This window comes from Boleophthalmus pectinirostris, unplaced genomic scaffold (genome assembly GCF_026225935.1).
Source record: "Boleophthalmus pectinirostris isolate CB_2022bp ecotype Guang Dong unplaced genomic scaffold, ASM2622593v1 HiC_scaffold_18, whole genome shotgun sequence".
Classification (NCBI taxonomy): Eukaryota; Metazoa; Chordata; class Actinopteri; order Gobiiformes; family Gobiidae; genus Boleophthalmus; species Boleophthalmus pectinirostris.
Genome location: NW_026571133.1, coordinates 11,550,641 through 11,569,748, shown reverse-complemented (window position 1 = coordinate 11,569,748; position 19,108 = coordinate 11,550,641). Strand labels below are relative to the sequence as shown.

Genomic DNA, 19,108 nt, shown 5'->3' with positions numbered 1-19,108 from the left:
CATACACTACATTGCCTGGAGCGAAATAGTGGAGGCTTCATGGAGAGGAGTAAGGTAGCCCTCTGTTAAGGTTCAAGCACATAGCATCAAAGAGCAAAGGCAGGTGAGCAGTCAAAGAAACCTCTGTGTATACACCTGCAGATAGAACGCTTGTGCACGTTTAACTCCTGAGCGATACGATATAGTCTTCATTCATAGGAGTGCGTCAAAATGGCAAAAATTTAAAAGGCCTATTTTCTGGGAATTCACTGTTTAACTGCCACATATGTTGCAAGTCTCAAAAATCCATTTAAGTATCTATAAGCGAAAGAATTAATGAAAAATGCAGAATTGAAAATTCCATTTGAATAATGTGAGTCAGTACAAATGTAATCTATTTTTGATGCAACTGTGATAAAATAATCAAGATTAATACACATTTTAGCTTGCTTTTTTTCAGACATCTATGCTAGGAACTTGACTGTATTTTCTACATTTTAAAGGCACACCATGCAACTTTTCTTTTCCATGGTCTTTATGGGGGTGCTATTGTGTTCAATCTTGCATTTATTAAGTTGCAGACCGATTGATAATGGATTGAAAAACACAAGTTTAATGGCGAATATTCTGGGCAAAGCAATAACATCATGGAGACAAACAGGTGATAGGCCCACTACAAGTCACATAATGCTTCTCCTACATTACACAAAATGACTCATGTGAGCTTTAAGACGTGTTAAAATGTTGTTATCTCCTCAAAAACATGCTTGGGGTTGTGTTTTCTTTCATTTACACATGACTGAGTAATCCTTAATCAGTCTGTCTTCAACTCCACAGGTCAAAACACTCTGTTCCACCTGTACCAAAGTATGTTTTTGATGAGGAAACAACATTATAACACAGATCAGAAAAAAGCGTAATATGGGCCCTTTAACTTGTGTTGTTTTGATGGGTTGTTATTGCAATTATACAATAGCAACCTGCAAGAATGTAAATGTTAAAGCGACAGTCTGGAATTTTGGACATAGGACTTCATTTCCTCGTGAGCCAGAGTGTTGGAGACGTGTGGAGACACTTTTTTAAATATTCCATCCAGTCCTTGTATTTGCAGAGGTCGCTGGTGCTAGACTAGTGCATGTCAATGGCCATAGTTATCCTGCCATTAAAAACAGTCTTACCCAATCCATAAAGCCCCCAAAGCAAATCTATTATTACGTCAGACTGTCGATGTAAATGTCTGCGTCAATAGAATAATTTTAGAAGTTCTAACTACTAACCTTGCTAACTTTGCATTTGAAGGATTTATGTCTGAGCAGCAGCAGAGAGTTGTACTTCCTGATAGAAAGTTTGGCAGCGGCGGACTGATATCACCTAGCACCTATTTTGCCGGCAAAGTAAAATTACGCTGAAAATAGTCCCTCAACATGTGACGATTCAAGAGATGCAAGGTTTGTTTTATTTCAAACATTATTCTATGAACACAGACATTCACATCGACAGTCTGACGTAATAATAGTTTTGCTTCGGGTGTTTTGTGGAGTGGGTAAGACTGTTTTTAGTGTCAGGCTAACTATGGCCATTGACATGCACTAGCCTAGCACTAGCAACCTCTGCAAATACAAGGACTGGATGGAATATTTTAAAAAGTGTCTCCGCACGTCTTTAACACTTTGGCTAACTAGGAAATGAGCTCCTATGTCCAAAATTCTGAACTGTCCCTTTAAAACATTGTAATGGCGTGGTTACAGCCGACAGTAACCAGTTCAGTTCTCGCAAAAAAGCAACATCTTCTGAACTATTTTTGTCCTTTCATTACCTACAGTAAGACACTACAGTACTTTTGTTTTGCTGCCTTATCCTGCTACCCAGTGCTTTTAAAATCTTTGTCATAAAATATTAGAAAACATGCCATTATTTTGAATATGTCTCTGCTATGATTGCCTTTCATAATAATATGGTATTTATCAAAAAGCCAGTCCTGCTTGACAATATAAATAACTGATGACAGATGCAGAAATTGGAGCATGTCCCTCTTAATTACAGTCTGTTCGTCTCTGGCTGAAGCTGCATCATTTCCACTCATTTGTCAGTTTAGCAGGGTTTAGCAGTTTATCTGGGAGCTCAGTGACAGACAGCCTAGGCTTCTGTCAGGGTAATTACCTCATCTTCCCTCTGTCTTTGTGGCTCATATTTTACTACTTCAATCTCAATCCATTAACCTTTTTAAGAGGCCCCTGAGAGCCCAATCTGAAAGCGGGCCTTTGTTCTGGTGTTTGTGGTGCTGTGGTGCCCTGACAGAGAGGTCTACAACATGGCGGCTAATTGATCAAAGAACCAAAGGGAAAATAAGTGAGGGAAGGTCAGTGCTTTTATCTCAACTTCAAACCTGATCATGAACACTGAGGCTTAAGTTAGTCTGGCTTGAACTTTGAAGGGTTGTCAGTCAAATCAAACTGTTTGGTAACATGTATGTGGTATATAGGAAGAGGAAATACTGAGGTGGTAGTATCCAGTAGTAGTTTTTAGACACAGTACTTTAACTCATACTTGAGAGACTCGATTTCAGTACTCAGGAATAGACTCAATACCAAGATCATAATAATTAAAAAAAAAACTCTTTATTTAGGCAGTGGAATGACATTTTCAGCATTAAATAATAGTACTTTCTTCTTTACTACCGTGTCGTCTTATATTTGTGTAATCCCTCAGTTATCCAGGTATTTGTGCTCTTATATTTATGCTCTTATACTTGTTCTGATACAGCTCAAGATCATATTCGGGAAAGATGAATTTCTGTCCTGTGAATGTGTTTTTTTAGTATCATTGCCTGCTCAAATGAGTATCTAGTTTGAATACTGGTTTTAATGTTGATAAGTATCTAATTTTCTATACTTTTATATACTATACATACAAGTTATGTGAGTAAGTCTACATGACGAAGCTTTATGTTGATAATTTTAAATGATTTGTGCACTTGTTTTATACGAATCCGTGTATCATTCGTTCATTCGTTTTTCAATATAAAACCAAAAATAAGAAAACAAAAAAACAAAAACAATTTTCTTCATTATTTGTCTCCAAAACCAAAATGAAAAAACTGATAATGATACATTTTTTCAGTTTTTGATTTTGTATTTAAATGAAAAATGGAAAAAAAAACAATAACGGCTGTTTCCCGTTTACGTGACTTAAACTGCGATGCTGGACCAGGACTAAACTAGGACTGAACCAGGACTAAACTGTTTTTAGTCCTGGTCTGGTCCCGGTCTCAGTCTCGGTCTCGTCCCGGTCTCAATCACATTCTGATCCTGGTCTGGTCCCAGCCTCAGTCCTGGTCTCAGTCCTGCTCTCAGTCCTGGTCCTGGTCCCAGTCTGGTCCCATACTCAGTCCTGGTCTGGTCCTGGTCTAAGTCCTAGTCTCTGTCCCGGTCTGGTTCTGGTTTGGTCCTGGACCTGTTTTAGTCCTGGTTCAGTCCTTGTTCAGTTCAGCACCGCAGTTTAAGTCACGAAAACGGGAAACGGCCATCATCTGTTTTTTTTTTCATTATTCACTTAAACACAAAATCAAAAACTGAAAAAAACAAACCGTTATCCATTTTTCCATTTTGGTTTTAGAGACAAATAGTGAAGAAAATAGTTGTTTTTTTCGTTTTCTTATTTTTGGTTTTATTTTGAAACACAAATGAACGAATGATACACGGATTTACATGCACCTCATCCTTCAGATATGATTTAGCTTTTCTCATTTTGTGGAGTATTTAAAAATACCAGATTTTGTGCATTATTTCATGTTTTATCCTCTCAGTAAGATTAATCAAATTATAAATGGCACGATTCAGTGAGGGAGCTACTGAGATAAGAACAGCCAGAGGAAAAAGATTAATTCATTCCACCAAATCAAAAGTCACAGCTGCCCTGGGGCTGGGAGACCGAGACGTGGCTGACTGTCTGAATCTTCAACAACCAAGAATCACACTTAAATTATTCAACCCAGTAAGATTAGCTGGCCCTCGGGTACAGCTAATGAGGATTCAAATAAATAAACAATGATTAAGACAGGCAAATTAGATGAAATGTCTTGCTCCAGGACACAACCAGAAAATGGGGAATTTGGGATTTGAACCATATCCCTTATTTACACGATTCACTCAGGGATTTCAACTTCCCAACACATGCAATTCTATTTTGTTTGAAAATGTTAATCGCTATAGAAACAATCCTAATTTTTCATCATCTTGAAACCCATTAATTGCACTTATCTCATACTTGAGCACATTTCTTCTTCCATCTCCTCTTTGCACTTCAGAACTAATAACTTGTTTACTTGTGAAGGTTGTGCTGACCCAAACTCACTCAGAGACGTCATCATCAATTTTGAGCTCCATCTGAATAACAATCTGCAGAGACCGCATTTTGTACGTCACGTTTACAGGCTTATCTGAGTCAGGCTAAAACCCATTATGCCATACACACGCACACACATACTCAGTCACACATGGAAGCGCACATACACCGAGCGATAAGGTAATGTCATTGTCATGTGCTCACCTCATGAAGTGGAATAAAAATACGTAACAAAAAGGTACCATCGTAGGCACTGTAAACTATTCTCACAATTGTAATGAATTAAAAGATACCATCTTTCGTGCACAGCTTTTGTTTAGATTGATGTTTTGTGTACTTTTCACACCAATTTATGTTTAATGCCATAATGCAGCATATTTCAGGCAAGGCAATTACATCTCTATTAAGACAAGCATGGCTGAAGTTATAGACCTAAATCTTAACTTAAATCTACACAATACCAAATTGAAAATAATAATCTTCTTAAAGTGCAAGTGAATATCTCATATATTTTTCAAATTAAAACAAAGCACAACTCCAGGTATGTTTTTGATGAGGAAACTACATTATAACATGGATCAGAAAATAGCTTACCGTATTTTCCACACTATTAGGCGCTCTGGATTATAAGGCGCACTGTCATAAAAAGGTCTATTTTCAAACTTTTTTCACAAATAAACCGCACTGGTCTTTAAACGAAACACAACAGTTGGATGGGTCAGTGGGACTTTGTTTGGCGCGTTCACGGTAACTCTCGGCTTTGTTCAGTTGTGGCGTGTAGGGAGGGTGCTGTCTGGGACCGCTGGATTTTTGGCATGTTCGCAGTGACTCAGTTGTTCAGTTGTGGCTAGAAGTGGCACATCGCTTTTTCGGTTCGTTCCTCCGTTCCATTCCTCGTCGGAGTGGAGTGATGAGTGTGGCTGCGGGTGTTTTTCGCCGCATGGTCGCTGTCTGCTACGTGCATGTTTGCGTGCGCTGTGGGTGGTGTGGCTTTGTAGTTTACTGAAGTCTTGCTGGGACACCCAAGTGGATTCGTGTATAGGGCGCTCTGGATTGCGGGGCGCGCAGTCATTTTTTGATGGTGCTGGAGGCTTATGAGCGCGTCCTATGGTGCGGAAAATACGGTAATATGGGACCTTTAAAAGTAGCATTTGCTGTAGACTTCGCTTCAACATTTGTGAATATATCTGTCCATAAGTTTTGACTCAGCTACTTCAAACAGCCCCCTGCTTTGGTGTGTGTTTGTGTGGCTGCACTCGCCCATTTACTCTCATTTAGAGAACAGGCGGCAGCAGGAAGTGGATCTATTTTTCAGTTTACCATTGTCAGGTGTGGAGCCAACACGAGGATCAATACAGCGCTGTGCTGCTCCACGACTTGGTCAATTCCATTTCCTCTGAAAAGCCCCATTCCTACAGCAGGAATCTCTCTATTCTCTGCCTTCCTCTGCTCTAGTGCACTGCGGAAAATGTCACAATGCAATTACCCGAATAGGCCCAGACATCCTGTTAATTGGAAAAAAGGCATAAAATGAACTGAACAACTATTACAGTGTTAAAATCCAGTAATAACTATGTGTTAACCTTTGCTTAAGGTACTTTTTTTTTACTCATTACAGCAGCATGACATGACGCCAGATGAACAGATCATGTTGCCTGTTTTAAGGTCCCATATTATGCTATTTTCTGATCTCTGTAAGTAAAGTTTATTTATATAGCGCTTTTCAGAGACAAAGCTCACAAAGTGCTTCACATATAAAGATAAAAATGGCAGAAGATACATTCATAATAAAATAAAATCATTCATAGCAGCTCTAAACCTGAGGGGGAGATCGCTTGTTCAAAGAGAAAAGTTTTTAGTTGTTTCTTAAAAGTATCTACACTATCAAGAGAGGTAAGGAGGCAGTTCATTCCAGAGTTTAGGGAATACGGCTTCAAAGGAACTGTCGCCTTGTGTTTTAAAACTTGCCCAAGGGACCATTAAATAGTTTTGGCTGGGAGACCTCAGGCTACGGGCAAAGGTGTACAGCTTTATCAGATATGTGATGTAACTAGGAATCTGACCATGTACGGCCCTAAAGGTCAGCACCAGGATCTCAGAGTGGACACGAAAAAGAACAGGGAGCCAATGTAAGGATTTTACGATCGGAGTGACCCACTGGTGTTTGTCAGGAGCCTTGTGGCAGATTTTTGGACCATTTGGAGCCGGGTAAGTTCCTTCTTGCTCAGACAGGTAAAGAGACTGTTACTGTTATCTCTGTTATAACATTGTTTCTTCATCAAAAACAGACCTGGAGTTGTTTTTAGTTTCATTCACACATGTTTAACACACAAACCCTGCATATTTAGGCTTTTAGAATTCTACTCTTTAAAGGAAAACACTGTTCTACCTAAATTGCTCCACTGCTATGTTTTTATCAGTTTTTAATTGATAAACCAAAGCACGTAGTAGTCTAGTCTCAATAGATTTGCTCCAAAATAATATACTACAACTTTTATTTCAATTTACTGTGGTGAGTTCTAGCATAATTCTCTGACTATAACATTGGCTATATGAGCACATTTTACCATAACTCTGCACTTAACTGAAAATGGCGTCTGGATGGGAGCTGAAATGTCTTGAGTGTTAAAACATTGTCCAGATGATCACAGCTTCTTTACCTTGAACCGCTCCTGGACAAATGAGGGATTACAGCGGTTCATTTAACTGTGCACTCAGTCTGGCAGCTACAGTTTTACCGAGCTGAAAATGTTATTAGAGAATATCGTTTCCTTGTTCTCGACGATCATACATGTTGCCACGCTCTGTTGCCAGGGGCCACAGACACAATAGTTTTTCATCTGAACAGGACATTACACCCATGGGCTACTCAAGATGGCCGACACTCTGTTACAAGAATCTTCATCTTTTTTTCCCATTCGCACCACAGTTTCTTTTTCTTTTTTCTTTTTTTTTTTTTAAGGCTCTGTACCTATTTTTTTTCTCATGAATTTGAGCAAAATGTGTCTTTCCCCAGTACAGATATATTGAATAAGCAGCTCTGGAGATTAAATAAGTCAGTTGTGCATTCAATTTGAAAGTGTTTTATTTTCAGAGATTCAGGAAGTGCACTTTAGCATGCTGGTTGTTGTCAGCTTTACTGTAACTTCCTCTGGACTACTGCCCTTATTACTCTGTGTTGTGTTTTGTTTCATTCACACATGTTTAACACACAAACTTTGCATATTTAGGCTGACACTCTGTTCCACCTTGTGATGTCATGTGGTAATACGGGAAATGCTCCACTGTGTTTTTAAAATCCAGACACCTTCACTACAATTATTTGGATAATTTCAGCCCTGGAACTGCTACTGAAACAAATGTAAAAGGTAGCTGTTAAAAGGGCAGTCGGGAATTTTGGACATAGAACCTCATTTCCTAGTGAGCCAGAGTGTTGGAGACGTGTGGAGACACTTTTTTAAATATTACGTCCAGTCCTTGTATTTGCAGAGGTCACTGGTGCTAGACTCGTGCATGTCAATGGCCACAGTTATCCTGCCACTAAAAACCTCTTACCCACTCCACAAAACACCCAAAGCAAATTTATTATCACGCCAGACTGTCCATGTAATAATTTTAGAAGTAAAACCAACCTTGCATTTGAAGGATTTAAGTCTTGAGCAGCAGCACTGAGTTGTACTTCCTGACAGAAAGCTTTGCAGCAGCAGACTGATGTCACCTAGCACCTATCTTACTGGAAAAGCAAAATTCCGCTGCTGCTGAGAAAATAGTCCCTCAACATGCGATGATTCATGTGATGCAAGGTTAGTTTTATTTCAGACATTATTCTATCAACACAGACATTTACACTGACAGTCTGGTGTAATGATAGATTTGCCCCGGGTGTTTTGTGGAGTGGGGTGTGTAAGCCTGTTTTTAGTGGCACCAACCTCTGCAAATACAAGGACAGGATGGAATATTTTAAAAAGTGTCTCCACATGTCTCCAACACTCTGGCTCACTAGGAAATGAGGTCCAAAATTCCAGACTGTCCCTTTAACTTGAAAACTAGCACCAGATGACATCACAAGGTGGAACAGAGCATTTTGAGCTTTGGAGATGTAAACAAACTACTAAAGGATTACTCAAACGTGTATGAATGAAACAAAACACAACTCCAGGTCTGTTTTTGAAGAGGTAACAACATTCTAACATGGCTTAAAGCTCACAAGAGTCAAGTTTGTGTAAGTACAGTGCCTTTAAACCAGATTTAAATTTTTCTCCACTCGTTTCTTTCTGATTTCATGAATGCGTATTTACTTGTTTGTTCAACTTTATCTTATGCGCTTCCAGCCATAGTAAGTGCCCCAAGCAAGTATAAAACTGAGCATCATTGTATCTATTGACCTAGTCTTATCAGCTTCTAAGCTAGAAAATGTCAGTCGCATTAGTGTTGCAGGGGAACTATTGATGTAGATCTCTGTTTAAACCCTCGAGCTAAAGTGTCAGCAAAAGCAAATATATAGGTTAGAAAAAATGCTGTTTGAAAAGCATGCACAGCTGGAGCCAAGAGGCAGACATCTGTTTTTATCTAAGTTATTGTCCATTGCTGTTTATGGTTTATGACGTATATTAAGTATGCAGTATACAGGCTATAATGTGAGAGAAGAAATCTACCATTCTGGTCTACTGGGGGGGAAATGCAATCCATTATATAAAAGATATCAAGATTAAATTATAGTTTGTTTTTTTCAGGACACACTGTGCTTTTTTAATGCAGCAGTATTTTGTTACATTACATACATTTTATTTTCTTATTTCAGGTTTGAAAGCTTGCCTCTTCTGATCAAGCCTCTTCTGTTGGAGTATTTTAAATGTAGTAGTAGTAGTAGTAGTAGTAGTAGTAGTTTTATTCAGTCATTTGGCAGCACTACAAAATAAAACAAAACATAACATCGACTACAACCCCATGGATTATGACAGAAAGGGTTTTGGCAAAAGTAAAAAGTACAAAAGTAAAAAAGTAGCCAAACCCTATTAAACAATGAGAGAATTTCAAGAAAGAAAATCAGTGTATGAACAGCAAGTTTACATTTACAGTTTCATTTACAACATTATATAAGAGACAAAATATAAATTAAAACAAACAAAATTTAAAGCATAAAAGGTCTTATATTACACATGTAATATGAATTCATTCACATGTGTGACTAATTCTGCATTATTAGTCTGTCTCCGAAGCTCAGAATGCTCTTTTACACATTGTGATGTCATGTAGTTTTCAAGTTTACCTTTAGTTCAGCAGAGATTGGCAATTTTAGGGCTGAAATTATCCAAGTGATTCTATTGAAGGAGTATGGAGCACTTCCTGTATTGTCACATCACAAGGTACAACAGATACAAATGCAGCGTTTGTGTGTTACACATGTGCGAATGAAACAAAACTCAACTCCAGGTCTGTTTATGATGTGGAAACATGATAACACGAAAGAAAATATCATCATTATATAGAACCTTAAAATCCACTTCTGCGTCAGTGTTATTTAACCAAGGCAGGTATGTACATTTTAACTTACATTTACGTTATTTAAAGTTCGTTTGTCTTTTTGTGTAGTATAATATTGCACTCATATCACTTGTTTACTCTCATAATGATTTGTAGAGCACATTGAACCACATAAGTTATAATTGGACTTGCTCTCTCTCTGACCTTCCTCTGCTCCAAAGACAAGCACCGGTGCATAAAACTTGCTCTTCAACCTTGAGTGGTGCTTATAAATATTATTATTAAATCAAACTATGTTCTTATTCATGAAATCATTGGAGACTAAAATAATTCTGTCAATGAAAGTTGAGGAACTCCTTGGACCGGTGCAGCCCTGTGGTTATCTGTAGCTCCCATAACTGGAAAATGCAGAGTCAAAGCAAAAACAGAAGGTGTGAGTTTAACTTGAGGAAGAGGACTCGTCTATAATTACTTAAGTCACATTTCTATGAGTCAAAGTTACCAGACGCTGAATCAAAACTTCCGGCAAATCTGCACACTCCACAAGTAGTTAAAAGCAGCCAGACAGTCATAGTTAAGTTATAAGAAGTCTCAAATTGTAGGTGTAGCATAAACAGGCAACTGATAGAAAATGCAAACATTCAAATGTGCAAATGGTACTCAATACTTAAATTAAAATGTATTTTGCAACATATTTTGATACATGGGCCAATCAAAGTACTGTATTCTGAATACTTACAATACTTTCACACATTAAACTATAGTGTAAAAACATGTCATGTAATTAGAAACAGCTTTATGTTTGTTGCACTGTTTGTTATAGAAACGGAAATCACACATGCACACATTGCAAAAGCTTTTTTCCCTCACTACTGCAGTACAAAGCCAAAATTGCATGATGGAGAACTGCCATGTACTCCTTTTCATTTATCAAAGTAACTCTACTCTGAATACCACCCAATGAAAAGGAACTGGACCAGAATACAGGTACTGAAAATAAAGGTTCAGGATACGTATTTTCGGCACATGTATTCAGTTCCCAACACTGGCTACACTACAAATAATGGTTATCTTAAATTCCCTGCACCTCTTTTTTTCCATGCATTTGAATTAAAATGCAGTTTTGTCTGACATTTAGTCTTTATTTACTTTGAATGTATGATGAATGAGACATGAAGCTCATAAAAACAGAGATGTTCCACCCCATTATCGTTAAAAAAGGGATAGTTCAGGTTTTTGACATGAGTCTGTATAGCATCCCCGTGAGCAGTGTCGTGCATCCACACTGACTTACCCCCAACAGTGTCCGGTGAGCCGCGATCCTGGCCGGTTTTGGTGCTGACAAAAGTAATTGGCAAGTTGGCTGGGGTCACGAAACTAAAGCGTTTTTCTTCTTAAAACAATATGTGTTCAAAAGAGTGAAATATTTACATCACAAAACCTTTGTCCTCGAAAAAGTCAGACCTCATAATCTCTTGGTGCCATTTTTTCTCCATTCATATTACTGCATGCTGCTGGCAGGTGACAGATGCGCCTGTTTCACTTTGTTTACTGCTCAGACAGTTAGCAATGATGATGATGATGAAGAAATTGCCTTTAGCACAGAGCCAATGGGATATCTTTATGAACCTGAATATACTGATGCCGAAATTCACCAGAGGGATTTAGAACGGGCAGAGAGAGAGACGAGGGACAGAGAAGTGGCACAAGTTGAAGCTGGAGCCACAGCTGGAGCCTTGAGAGACCGGGAGACCTACAAATGGTGGTGCACTTGTTTTAAGTGTAAATAATGCCGACAGAGGTGGAGTTGGAGTCCATCTGCTTGTCACAGTACAGATATATTGTATAAGCAGCTCTTGGGGTTAAAATATGTCAACTCTGTGCTGTCTGCATCTAATTATGAAGTGTTTTAATGTTGAATAATCAGAAAATGCTACCATGATGTTAACCGTGACTGCAAAACTCCGCTCTGATCTCCGAGAATTTTGAAAAGCACTTATAAACTTTGTGAATTGTGGTGAATAATTAGGATGCTTGGAATTCAATAGTTAAAGCTGCAATGCGTCACTTTTCTGGTAGAGATACCTGCTTGTCTCCATGGAGTTGTTATTGCTTTGCCTGGAATGTTCCACGGTATGACATTAAACATATATAAGTCATGGTTCCTGTTCTGTAGTGGTTGTTTTTGCTTATTTTGGTGTATCTTTTTCCTTTAGTGTTGTGTGCCCTTTTATTTTGATATTTTCCTGTCTGCTTGTAGTTTTGAGTTTTACTTCCTGTCTTGATTGTTTGTCCCGCTCTGATGTGTTTCATCAGCCGGTTTTACTTTGTTTCACTTCATCTGGCCTCGCAGCCTTAGATTTTGTTCGCTCAGCAGTAGGTGGGTAGTTTTTATCATTTAACCAATCCCTGCTATTTGGTCATAATGTATGTAATGCGCCATTAACGGGACTAACTGGTATATTAAGCTTTTCCCAAATCCCGTAGGAAGAAGGGCAATAACGACTTTCCCCTTGATAAAATTCAGTGAACATTGTCTTTATTCCAGCTTTAAATCCTCGATCTCAGGAATCATTGACAACACTGAATATAGGGCTCTTCACTGATTGGCTGGTGCCTGAACTCGCACTTCCAGGATTTTTGCGAACTGTCTGTTGTATGTTGATTCCTGACCTAGTTGCTGGAGAGAAATGAAATTTAATGGAGGAACTAGGTGACGCCAGCCTGGCTAGTGTTTCACCTGTGTCTGTGTGCATTTATACCCTCTGTTCTCCTCTACCCTTTGCTGGTTTTTGTCATTGTTTGTGTCTTTGTCAGTGTCTTGTCCTGTCATGGCAGTTTAGTTAAAATTTTTTGGATTTATGGATTTTTAGGATCTTTTTTGTATGTTATGAAAGAACTCTACAGCAGTCCTGCATTTTGGATCCTCCCTTTGTTTCCACGCGACAATATATCTAACAATTATTCATTACGTGTGTTTTTATTGCTCAACTACACAATACTTCTGTGAAAAGGGGCGACTCTCCACAGATCTGAACTGTAATGTAGTGCAGTGCTATAACCTGCTTGTCTCCCTCATGACAGAGGTTTAATCTATACTGTGGAACATTATAGATAAAGCAATAACATCTCCATGGAGACAAGTAGGCAGCGAACATCCCGCCAGAAAATATCTCTTCTGAAAATAACTCTTAAAATGAAGTATTCCTGTTTCTCGCATTTAGTACAAATTAGGTACAGCGTCTTTAAATGTGATTTTCTTTTTCGTTTTCTTTTTTTCTTTTTTTTTCTTTTTTTGTTGGCCCTATTTGTGGTCATTGGTCAGGAAGTTGGTTGGGGAACTCCACTTGGCTCATCTGATGTCCACTGAAGTATCTGTTCTCTTTTTTGTAGTTCCTTTTTCGGTGGCATCAATAACTCTGAAAAACATGTATAACAACTTAACACAGTGTACTCAGATGTGTCATGTATCTCACTATAGCTTTGTACAGTCTATATATAAATATTGTATAGTGTTGCCGGAGTTGCCTGCACCTTCTGCTCAGTCTGAGGAAGTGTGGTGTGATGTCTGTTCTGACCATAAGCATCAATGTGAAAAAAGATACTCATTAATATGCTGCAATGACTTCTCTTTTTTAATTACACGGATTTAAAACTGAAAGAAATCATAAAGTTGCATTTCTATCTCTGGGAAATTGTCGTCATCAGTGTACCGTATGAGGGCTGTTCAGTGATGTCGCTGGTTTATTTTTATGTTGGTTAGCTGGAAAATTAAGAGGTGAAAATGTGGTTCAGTATCTCAGTTATTTGATTTTGCTCAGTCTGTTGCATTAATGTTAATAACAGAATTCAAAGTCAAGACATTTTTACTTAAAACCTTTCTATTAAACTCTAAACTACCCAAAATGATTTTAATCCTCTTCAAATTTTGCAGTGTATTTTGTAACCCACTGTAACGCTATTGAGTTAAGCTGGGTTTGTTCACATTTTAAGTTTAATCTAGATTCAAACATACTGGTGAGGTTCTGCCTTGTGTGTCTCCATGGAGATCATATTGCTTGCCTGAAATGTTGCACAGTATGGCATAAAACTTATCTATTTCCACGGAGACGTCATGAGGCCAAGTTACATTTCAGATGTGGAGACGTGATCCCTCTTGTGATAAGAATACATGTTTATCGAGGTACTTTTGAGCAATAAAAATACCTGTAATAAGATAAATGCTACTGATATATTTCATTGTACATTTCAGGTAATATAATGAAATCTCCATGGAGACCACAAGCAGGTGGGGGGGGGGTCCCTACCAGAGAAGTTTCATAGTGCACCTTTAACGAGGATATATTGATATTGAGCCTGCTATATGCCGTATTTTTCAGACTATAAGTCGCTCTGGACTATAAGTCACACCAGCCAAAAAACACGTAATGAAAAAGAAGAAAAAATATATAAGTTGCACTTTTTTGGGAAAATTAATTTTATAAAATCAGAGAGCAGGAACTGAGATTTCATCTTAAAAGGGAAGTTATAGTATTAACAATTGAACAGAGAACAACAAACTGTTAACATCAGATATGCACAGTTATTCAGATAACTACAGCATAAACAACAGAACAAAACAAGTTTACTAAACTCTCAATCTCACTCCAGATCGCTAAATCCATTATTCATCCTCTGTGTCACTTCTGAGCAACTCTGCAACCTCCAGAGGTAAACAGAGCACCGCTTCCTCTTCTGTGTAGCTGTCATCAGACTCAGCATCACTTACAGTTAGAATTATTATAAGTCGCAGAACCAGTGCGACTTATAGTCCGAAAAATACAGTACGTACTTATAAGCTACAACACTCATGGATCATTACGTTTTAATTTGCACATTTTAAATTGCATTATTTATTAAAAAATTACATTCAGTCCTCTGACTTCCATGTTAGAGAAAAGCGGTGTTCAATGGGAGCTGACGTGGCCTTAAACATCATTACAACAAAGAGTCATGAAGTTGTCTGCACCTCCTTTGGATAAATGCAAATCATGGTAGCGAGTAGTGGATTTTAAAAAAATGTGTACCAAAATGACTATGCATATCATCGCTTAGGAAAATAAAATTGGACAACGAGGTAAGTAGAGAGCAGTGGGCGTGTACCAGTGGCGGTGAAAACGGGAGTTGATTGACAAAATGTCATCTTAAAATAAGTGATTGCTCAAAAATGCTCGAATCACTCCGTATGCAACTTCAAGAGGGTTCATGAGAAAGAGGGACCACTATAGCGTTTTGATTTTGCATAATAGATCTGCTTTAAGAGTGCATCCAGTTATATTAATGTCTCCACTTTCTTGTTCATATTGCTGTTAGAATAATTAAGTGCAGCCTTACCACCAAAATCTTACCAACCCCATTCTATCATGGTGATAAATACCAACTTTAAGTCCACGTTCACAGTTTAAATGATTACAATGGGAGTTAATGCTTTCCTTTCCGTGGGTCACCCCTTGCTGTGCTTAAGCCCCCAGAACCTTCCATGAACCCAAATCTAGATCCACATCTCCATTGTAGCCTCTCCCACCCCTCTCTACCGGGATAAACACCTGCCCAGGGGTATTCTGGGTAAACTCGCGAGCTGCATCTGTGGGGAGGATTACAGTAGGGGTCCACGCAGAAGATGGATGAAAAAAAAGGAGGGAGTGGAGTGGGAACGGAGGAGAAAGAGATAAAATGGAGGAAGGTGGCGGTGGGCAGGCAGCAGCTGGGTGATTATGACTCCCAGGTTACATCTCTGTATGCTCCAATTCTCCTGTGAGCGGAGAAAGAGAGGGAGAGATGAAAAAAGAAATGGAAGAAGAAAGAGAGAGGGTGGGAGGGGATATATGGGAAAACAAGAGGAAAAGTCAGAGATGGAGAGACAAAAGAGTAAGAGAAAAAGATATAGAGAGAAACAGGGATTCTCACTCATGGATATTGCACCACAGATCTACTCCGCTCCTGCCATTAAGATGATATAATATTTATGAAGCAGGACAGAGTGGCCATACATACACCTGCTCCATGCATTTGTGCCGTGTTTTTCTCGTGTTGTCTTCTTCTGCGGTAATAGAAGAGAGATTATTTCTGTTCAAAAAACGAAAAAACAGACAGAAAATGTGTGCTTCCAAAAGGTCATGCTATACTTTCTAACACTTTTTATTTATTTATTTATTTTGCACATATATAGAGCTTATATTTAAAGAATGCATTAATATGTTAAAAATTGAACATTATCGTTGTGCTTAAAAAAAAAAAAAAACTTTTACACAACTTGGATTAAATTATTTTCATTCAAACATGGATTAAAATATAATGAAACACCCACAACTGAATGATTATCAAACATTATCATGAAATATCAAACATTTCCTCAAACTCTTTTTAAACAGCGCCTCTGATCTGCCGTCACTAAGCAGATGTGAAAACTGGCTCGATAAGTCACAGCCTCGGCATCGTAGGCAAAACTGAGCTCTTGATGTGACACATTTTGGAACATGAAAATTACGATTTTGACGAGTGTCGTATGTCATAGTACACTTCAGCTTTTCTGTTTCTCCCCGTTATCCCTCCCCCACACTCAATACTTACTCTGCTTCTGATTATCCTTCCGAGTCAGTTTTCCGAGTAAGTTGAGAGTAAGATGGCGCGAATCGGAACTCGGTGACAGAAAAAGTAGACCGAGCAAGGATTCCGAGTCAGAAGCCAAGATGGCTCCGCCCACTGTGACATGTAAATATGAAATTTTTCCATTGTGTTTGGACACTTTGATGGTTTAAATGACAATTTCAGTCACTTGTATTACTGCAATGCCTTACCCTGTCCAGATCACTGTCTATGGGTGTGGTAGTCGGTGTTGTTGTGAGGCTACACACTACTCTCCGAATCCAACACGCGAAACATAATAATACGCTTCAAGCTTGGACATGACGTCAAATCCAAGATCTAAGTGCGAGTCAGAAGATAATTGAACACAGGGTTACTTGCCTCACCTGGAGCTGCTGGGTGTGACCATGGCTCCTCCTCCTGTTCGTGGGCTAGCCTGCACACTTGTCTCTCATCATCAACATCATCACCTCCAGTCTAAAAGCCTGAGTTCTTCACACCATCTCTGCCAGATCCTCAGTTACCTTCGTAGTGAAGATTTGCGCCGGCAATTTATGGCCAAGTGTATTTTTGCAATTTACTTACCTTCTCCATTTGTCTCTTCTCCAGCTCCTCCGACAGCCTGCTGGGTCCTGTTTCTGCTCCACCGCCAGCTCCAAATATTCCAACCCTGTCTTCCACACCTACCTGCTGCTCCCGGACTTGCCTCCAGTCCCTGCAATATTCCTCATTTCCTGTAAATAAATCATTGTTAAACCTTTCTTGGATTTTTGTCTGCTACAAAATACCTACAAAAATGAGCATTCTGGCTGTGAGCTTGGTTGTCTCTCCACAGATCTGACCTGTGATTTGATCTGGAAGACACAAAGGTTGAATGCCATACTGTGAAACCTTCCAGACAAAGCAAAGACATCTCCATGAAGAAAAGCATTTGACAGACCCTCCACCAGAAAAATTACACAATGCACCTTTAAATAAAAAACAAAGGCAGTTCAAAAATGTAGCACAAAATTATGAATCACCCTACTTTCCCCTTACTTTCACCTGCCTGTTGATGGTCATATACTGTACAATTCGTTGGAGTATTTGTACAGTCCTTTGCTGTAAAAATGCTTAGATCTCCCAAAGTAAGGAGCAGAGAGGCCAGAGGCAGAAGCAGGGCAGTGGGCCTCTTCACACAGCTCCACATGCTCAGCACCTTAGGGACCCTGCAAGGATAAAAATAAGACTCATGAATTTAGTTATCTACTCTCACGTCCGGGGCTCTACTGGGAGTGTGATAAAAAACCAATGCAATTTTCCCAAAACATGCTGTGAAAAAAGGTGAATAGTCATACAATAGTCATAAAAAGGGCTTGAGAGGAGCAGAGAAAAGCCCAGGGACATTTTATAGCAGCATTAATCAGCCCAATTACAGTGGCTTGGCTTCAACATGGAGTCATAGGGGAAAAAAGATTATTACAATTTAAGTTCTTTTGTGAACTATAGTAGAAATAAGAGTGAGGCAAATACTCAGCTCTTCTTCATCGTCACAGTTTAATACAGCGTTTAACACAGCCACCACATCCCTACAGACACTGCACTGATTCGTCTGTCAATCTCACTCTCCATCCTTCCCTCATTCATGAACAAGACCCCGAGATAGTTAAACTCCTCCTCTAGAGGCAGGGACTCTCCACCATAGACTGTGCATAGTGGACACAAGCCCCGGGGTTTCAAAATAGTCGCCCATGCAAGTCAATGGGCCGAGCTCAAGGGCGCATCTCTCCAGATTAGTCAAACCCGGCGAGGTACTTCGGGTGGCTGTGGGCCAATTGAGCATGCGCAGTAGTGCTCTTTTCTAGTGTTTTTTTTTTTTTTTTTAAGACAACTGAAGGGTTTTGAGCTGAGAAAAAGTTTATGATCTAAAAACAGGTAAAAATGAATACAAAATCCAACATTTTTTTGAAAGTTGTAGGTGCCTTGTCAGCCGAACACGAGCAGTTTATGATTACAGTGTGCTCTATAAAAAAAATCTCTCTCTCAGCCCATGGGATTTTTTCCTGAACTAACATTGAGTGTCCATTACATCAACTGGAAGCAGCTACAAGCAGCAATACCCTATCCTTTTATTTTAATAGAGTGAGTCATGTGTGGACATAGCTAACCTGCTAGCTGGAAGTGAGCATGGGAGCGCTTCTGGCTCCATCGACTCCTTGTGTTTTTATTTCGCTATTTTGTCCGTGAATAAATTCCTATTCCTAATATGGAACCCGGCTTCGAATTCACCCCATAACTGCTAGTCTCATGTAGCCTGATTCAACAGCTGGTTTCACTTCGTGGAAACCGTCTGACCTCGCAGCATTAGAATTCGTTTGCTCGACGGTCAGCAGGTACTTCTTTATTTAACCAGTCACTGCTATTTGGTCGTGACATATGTAATGTGCTGCTAACGGGGCTAACTGGTATATTAAGCTTTTCCTAAATCTTGTAGGAAGAAGCACAATAACGTCTTTCCCCTTGATAAAATTCAACAAACATTCTCTTTGTTCTGGCTTTAAATCCTCAATCTCGGGAATCGTCGCCAACACAGAATGTATGACTCTTCGTTGGTTGGCTGATGCCCAGACTCCCACTTCCGGGGTTCTTGCAAACTGTCTAGTGTATTCCGATTCCTGAGAGAGAAATAGAGAGAAAA

The 19,108-nt window shown here is 39.1% G+C and overlaps 1 long non-coding RNA gene across 2 annotated transcripts; it reads left to right on the top strand.

Annotated features, from left to right (window-relative positions):
• The first annotated feature begins 9,774 nt into the window (after positions 1-9,774).
• LOC129408986 (uncharacterized) lies at positions 9,775-18,694 on the top strand. Of its 2 annotated transcripts, none has more exons than XR_008632216.1 (3): positions 9,775-9,857; positions 17,041-17,167; positions 17,267-18,694. It is a non-coding gene; the product is annotated as an uncharacterized LOC129408986 (long non-coding RNA). The 2 variants fall into 2 exon arrangements; XR_008632217.1 differs by lacking the exon at positions 9,775-9,857 and adding an exon at positions 12,112-12,187.
• The last annotated feature ends 414 nt before the right edge of the window (positions 18,695-19,108 follow it).